We start from the raw sequence: 6,539 nt of genomic DNA on the forward strand, positions 1-6,539 counted from the left end.
AGCCTGCCCGCCATTGGCTGCGGCAGCCGGACCGAGGCGGGGCCTCGACGGCAACGCCGTCAATTGGCGGGACCTCCCGTCCGTTTTGACCAGGGAAAAGGGGGCGGGCCCTGTCCAGCCGCCGGTTGGCTGCTGTCGGCAGTCATTTGGGGAAAAGAGGCGGCTTGGGCGCAGAGAGGCTGGTTTAGTGGGCGGAATTTGAATGTTAAGGATTAAAGGGCCCTTGCGGATGCCATGGCAAGTGAAGGCCCAGGCTCGGTATTCCTGTTTGCGCTGCCCAGCCGGGCGGTTGACTCGCTGACCACAAACGCACCGAGTACGCTGCAATAAGTGTTTCATTGCACCTGCATTTTCTCAATTTCTCCACCTTCAGTAGAAGCAGCAAAGTTGTCTGCCCTGGAGCCTGACGTTGTTCCAGCGAGGGATCTTGGTATAAGAGGCCTTCCCATTGCATTATTTCGTCTGACCCTGCCCGGTGCCACACTCTCATAGGGGCGGGGACTAAGCTGACAACAAATCACAACACTGGCCTTCGCGGAACTCTGGCGGGAGAAGAGGGTGCATGCCAAGGCCGCGTGAGACCTGTCGTTGGATCAGATGGTTTGGTGGAGGTGTGGATAAGGGGCAATGGGAGCACAGAGGAAGCAGCACTTAGCTTTGCCTGGAAGACGTGATTTGGGAGCTAATATCCAGCAATTCTTCTTAATAGAAGAGGTGATTTGAAACTGAGATCCAGCAATTCTGTTTCAGGAAAATATTTAAGAGTACGAGAAAAGTTTTAGGCAACGGGTTGTTCAGGACAGAAGTGTTTGTTAAGGCGACCTTACCCTGATACCAGTCATCATCCAATCCATCCAGTGCTCCTTGTGCTAGTTCTATGCTTAACAAGAAACTTTCTGATTCTGATTTGGCTCCCCACCCCGTTCATTTAATGAACACCTGCTATGTGCCAGGTACCATTTCGCGCTCTGGATCCACAGTACTGTACGAGACAGCGAACTAACATTCTTGTGGGGAAGACTCGTGCTAAATATACAAATAAGTATAATATATAATTTCATATAGTGATAAAGGTTTTGAGATAGATAAAGCAATGGTGAAGGGGGTGCTATTTAGATATCCACTGGCTTCCCCCACATTTTATTCCCCCATATGGATATCTGAGGAAAGAACATTCCACGCAAGTTCGAAGTCCCTGAGGAGAGGCTACGCCTGGTATGTTGGGGACTAACAAAAAGGCCAGTGTGGCTGGAGAGTGGTAGAAAAGGTGGTTGGAGAGGCAGCTGGGGCCACAAAAACTGGGAGCTTATTCTGAGATGAGAAGCCCTTGGAGGATTTGAGCCAGAAGCTGACATCATCAGATCTATGTTGTAGGTGCACAGTGGAGAACTAGCCATGGTGGGACAAAACTAGGGGCAAGAGACCAGTTGCCAAGCCCTGGCAACAGTCTAGGAGACAGAGATGATGGTGGCTTCAACTAGGGTGGTAGCAGTGGAGTTCTGAGAAGTTGTGAAATTCAAGATGTATATTCAAAATTGAGCAGAAAGAATTGGATGTAGGATATAGAGGAAGAGAAGAAACAAGGATGATTCTGGAGTTTTGGGGCCTGAGTGAGTGAATGAGGCCTTTCACCATGATGGGGAAAACTACAGGAAAAGCACATTTTTGGAGGTGCAGACCAAGAATTCTGTTTTGGCCATATTAAGCTTCGGGTGCCCAAGCTTTAACAGTGAGAAAGTGAAGATGTTGAACAGGCAGTTGGGTGTGTGATGCCAGAGTCTAGAGACGCAGCTAAAGCAGCCAAGAAGTCAACACGCTAGACATCCAACTCAAGAAGCTATCAAAGGAACAACAGAGTAAACCTGAAGAAAGCAGAAGAAAATAAGAATGAGCAGAAATTAATGAAATAGGAGCAAACGATACAGAGGATTGAGAAAATCAAAAGCTGTTTCTTTGAAAAGCTGAGAAACAAAAGCCAACCCTCTAACAAGCTGGATATAAATAAAAAGAGACAAGAATTATATTAAAAGTGAAAAGGAGATATAACCACAGAAGAATAGAAATTTTTTAAAAGTGTATTATGAACAATTCTATGTCAGTAAACTTGAAAACATTAGCAAAATGAATAAATTCCTAGAAAAGTATAGCTTACCAAAACTGACTCTAGAAACAGCAAGCCTGAATAGACCCCTGTAACAACAACGGAATTGACTATATATTTAAAAACCTACACACACACACACACCCCAAACACACAGACAAACAGGCCCAGAGAGTTTTGCAGATGAGTTCTACCAAATCTTTAATGAGTTGGCAATTCCAGTCATACACGCAAAAGAAATTTCTCCAAACATTTTATAAGACTAATATAACTACTATGATGAGCCAAGGAAAGCATGACACAAGATGTGAAAAGAAATGGAAAAATTCAAGACAAACAGAATCCAGCAGTATGAGGGTACTTCTAAAAGCATGGAAAGATTCATATTATCTTTCAGTTCTGTTTTGCCACAAACTTTTTGAAGTACTTTTATATATGATGGTATATCATAACCAAGTTAAGTTTTATACTAAGAATGCAAGGATAGTTTAATATTAGAAAATCAACCTTAACAGATTTAAGGAGAACAAATCATATGATTATTTCAATAGATGCAGAAAAAGCATTTGATAAAATTCAACACCTACTTATGATTAAAAAAAAACTTAGAGAATTATGGATAGAAGAGAACTTTCTTGGGGCCAGCCCGGTGGCGCACTGGATAAATGCGCTGCTTGGGAAGCGTGGCGGCGCTCCCGCCCGAGGGTTCGGATCCCACATACAGACCAGTTCCTGCTCACTGGCTGAGCGAGGCGCAGGGGCAACGCCGAGGGTTGCAATCCTGTTACTGGTCCCTGGTCCGGTACGGGGGCAACACTGAGGGTTGCGATCCGTTGCCGGACACGGAAAAAGACAAAAAAAAAAAAACATTTTTCTTTAATACAAAATTATATGTTGAAGAAAGAACTGCATTTTCCCATTTTAAATAACAATCAAAATTCAAAGGTATCTATAAAAATTTAGAGCAAATATCACATTTAATGGTGTTAAGTGGGAATGAAGCAAGAAACAGAACAAGATCTATGGTGGAATATCATTCATGTAAATAAAACACATTCATACTTCTCCCATTCTCTTTTAAACCTTACCCTTGGCATTTCACTGTGAGGAGAAAGGCCCATTAATCCCAAGCCAATTCCCTGGTGTTAGGATGCAGGCATGTAGATCCAGCCAGTAATAAAAAGATGAAAAGTGTAATGGGGAAGAAAAAATTCAACACACTCTAGCTACAAAAATTATAAAATAGCTGAGAATAAACTTAGTAAGAAATGTCAAAACCTACATTAAAAAACTATAAAACTTTACAAAAGAAGGCCTGAAAAAATAGAAACTACTATATTCCTGGAAGGGAAGAGTCAACATAATAAAAATATCAATTCTTCATAAATTAATCTGGAAATTCTTTGCTCTGATCAAAATCCAAGAGTTTTTATGAACTGTAACAAATCAGTTCTAGGTTGGGAAGAGTAATGTACAAAACTAGATGTCAAGAAACTTTTAAAGGAGAAAAACAATGAAGGGGTCTTGCCAAATTCCTTAGATTGAGTAAAAGGATTTAAATGATACAATTTCATGCTTGCCATTGAAAAATAGAAAAATACGCTATAATCAAAAGTATTCACTAGTAGTAATGGGCCATTTAAAAAACTGGGACTGTAACATTTTTAAAATAGGTCCCCCTAAAACCGGGACTGTAGAAGATAAAAATCAGGAAGATATAATATGGATGGCACTTGACGGAAAACCAACAGTCAGAAGGATTTTATCAATATGGCAGACAGAGCACAAACGTCTACTCTGTTTGTCTAAAAAATCCCTTGAACTGATAAAAAAATGTATACTTTAGAGGAGCAGATCCAAAATGACAATGGCAAACAAGAAGGGTAAAATACACAGTGCGAAATTTTGGAGCTAAACCTCTCAGATGACACTACAAAAATTAGAAACATAAATTTGCTTCAAATTTGGAGGGGGTGTCCAGTTGGCTCAGTTGGTTAAAGTGTGGTGCTGATAACACCAAAGTCCAGGGTTCAATCCCTGTACTGGCCAGTCACCAAAACAACAACAACAATAACAAGCAACAACAAAATACATTTATGGTACATTCTCTAAAGTTGCCCATGCATTATACCCACAAAAAACAATCTCAGTAATTTCCAAAATGTAGAAATCATGTAGATCACAGTCTCTGGCAACATACAATAAAATTTAAAATTAGGAACAAGAGGATTAGCAAAAAAAACAAAGCAAAAACCTATTCTCCACTTGGAATTTTTTTAATGAGCTTTGAAATAACTCTGGCTAGAGAGTTCCAGCCAAGATGGTGGAATAGACGGTTCCCAGTATCACTCTCTCCCACAAATCAACCAATTAACAACTATAAAAATGTAACATCAGCCAAGCTGGGGCCGCTAGGGCTCAGGGGAAGAGGAGGAGAGACCTATGGAGTTCATGAAGACGGGAAAAACCACAAAGAAAGAAAAAACTGCTCTGAGGGTTTTGGGCCGCAGCTCCTTTAAGGCTGGAGCTGCTGAGCACATGGAGTAGGAGCCAGCAGAAGCCGCAGCTGTGTCCTTCAGATGTAGTTACTTGGAGGTGGCAGGGGAGAAGAGGGTCTTGGTGGCCCCGAGGACAGCAAGACCACTAATAGGGTTCCCGTCAACCCACGCAGGAGTGAGGAGCCAGAACAACTGAAAAAAAGGGAGCCATTCAGAGGCCAGTGAGTCATCACAAGAGACCAGCGCAGGGCCCATCCCATGGGAAGTGTTTGGAGCACAGGTGGTGGGGGAGACAGGCCCACCAGGAGAACACTGGGACACAGCAAGGACAGCCCGCCTGCCCCCGAATCAGCACAGGACCACTCAGAGGAGCCTGGAAGGGAATGCAGAATTGCATGGGGTGCAGTTTGATGAAAAAACTCAGGCCCAGATCAGAGTTTCCACACAACCCAGATCCACCAGGTCTCTGGAGAGCTGGAAGTACCTGTAAGGTCAACCATTAAACCCTGAGCTGCACAAAAAGCCTTCCCTAGAGAAACAGCAGCTAAGCAGCAATTTAGGTCAACCACACAGCTCAAGTACTGGTTCCCACAGGAAGTCCTCCTGTTTTAGAAGTAAGCAAAGGACAAAAAATTAGTTCTGGCCCAGGCACACCACCAGCACCCTGGAGCCTGCCTGGGAACCAGAGGCTTGGAGACGGGAACCGGACCCCACTCCCACATCCAGGCACACCATGCCGGTGCCTTGAGGCCTGCCCAGGGACCCAAAGTATGGAGAAGGGAAAAGGATCCCCCCTCCCACAACCAGGCACACCGTGCCAGTGCCTCGGGGCCTACCCGGGGACCTGAGGCATGGAGAAGGGGACAGGACTCCCCTCCCACAACCAGGTACACTGTGCCAGTGCCTCAGGGCCTGCCTGGAGACTCAAGGCATGGGCCTGGGGACCAGACTCCCTTCCCACAACCAGGCACACTGCACCAGCCCCTTGGGGCCTGCCCAGGGACCTGAGGCATGGATCTGGGGACCAGACCCCCCACACACAACCAGGCACACTGCACCAGTGCCTTGGGACCCATTTGGGAACCTGAGGCTTGGATCTGGGGGCCAGATCCCCTTCCCACAACCAGGCACACTGCCAGTGCCAAGGAGCATGCCAAAAACATCACCTCCATTTGGGTGGCCCACCACAGCCACCACAATAACCATGGCTGCTGTGAAAGCGGCTAGATGCCACAACTACCATGCAGATGGTCCACCAGCCACTGGAGTGCATTGACACAAGGAGAGTCACCAGCAGAGACCGAAGAAAAGAAGAGGATGTCTCTCTCCACAAAGCCCATTCCACAGTGACAGAAGCATCTGCTCTATGATAATATTGGGGGACCTGAACACACCTCTTAGCATTGGACAGATCATCTAGGCAACAAATCAACAGAGTAACCATTATCCTCTCAGAAGGAGAGAAGAAATCTAGGGTAATTAGAGGGGGGTAGGGGGGAGGGAGAGATTGGACAAGGGGCATAAAGAATAATTACGATTTGTAACAATATATATGCTAGGAATATTGATTTGATCAATGTATCTCAATGTTGAACACAAAAAATATGTATAATCAATTTTGATTCAATAAATAAAATAAATTAAGATAAAATAATAACTCTGGTTAAAGAGTAAACAAAAACTAAAATTATAAACTCTTTAGAAATTGCCAACAATGAGAGAGCCATACATATCAAAACCTAGGAGATGTGGTCAAAGTGGTCATGTAGAAAAATTAATAGCATCAACTATATTTGTTCAAAAATAGAAAAACAGGGCCGGCCCAGTGGCGCACTGCTACAGTGCGCCGCTTGGGAGCGTGGTGGCGCTCCCGCCGCGGGTTCAGATCCCACATACAGACCGGTTCCCGCTCACTGGCTGGGCGGGGGGCCGGGCGAAGC

This window comes from Galeopterus variegatus, unplaced genomic scaffold (assembly GCF_000696425.1).
Source record: "Galeopterus variegatus unplaced genomic scaffold, G_variegatus-3.0.2 Scaffold1677, whole genome shotgun sequence".
Classification (NCBI taxonomy): domain Eukaryota; kingdom Metazoa; phylum Chordata; class Mammalia; order Dermoptera; family Cynocephalidae; genus Galeopterus; species Galeopterus variegatus.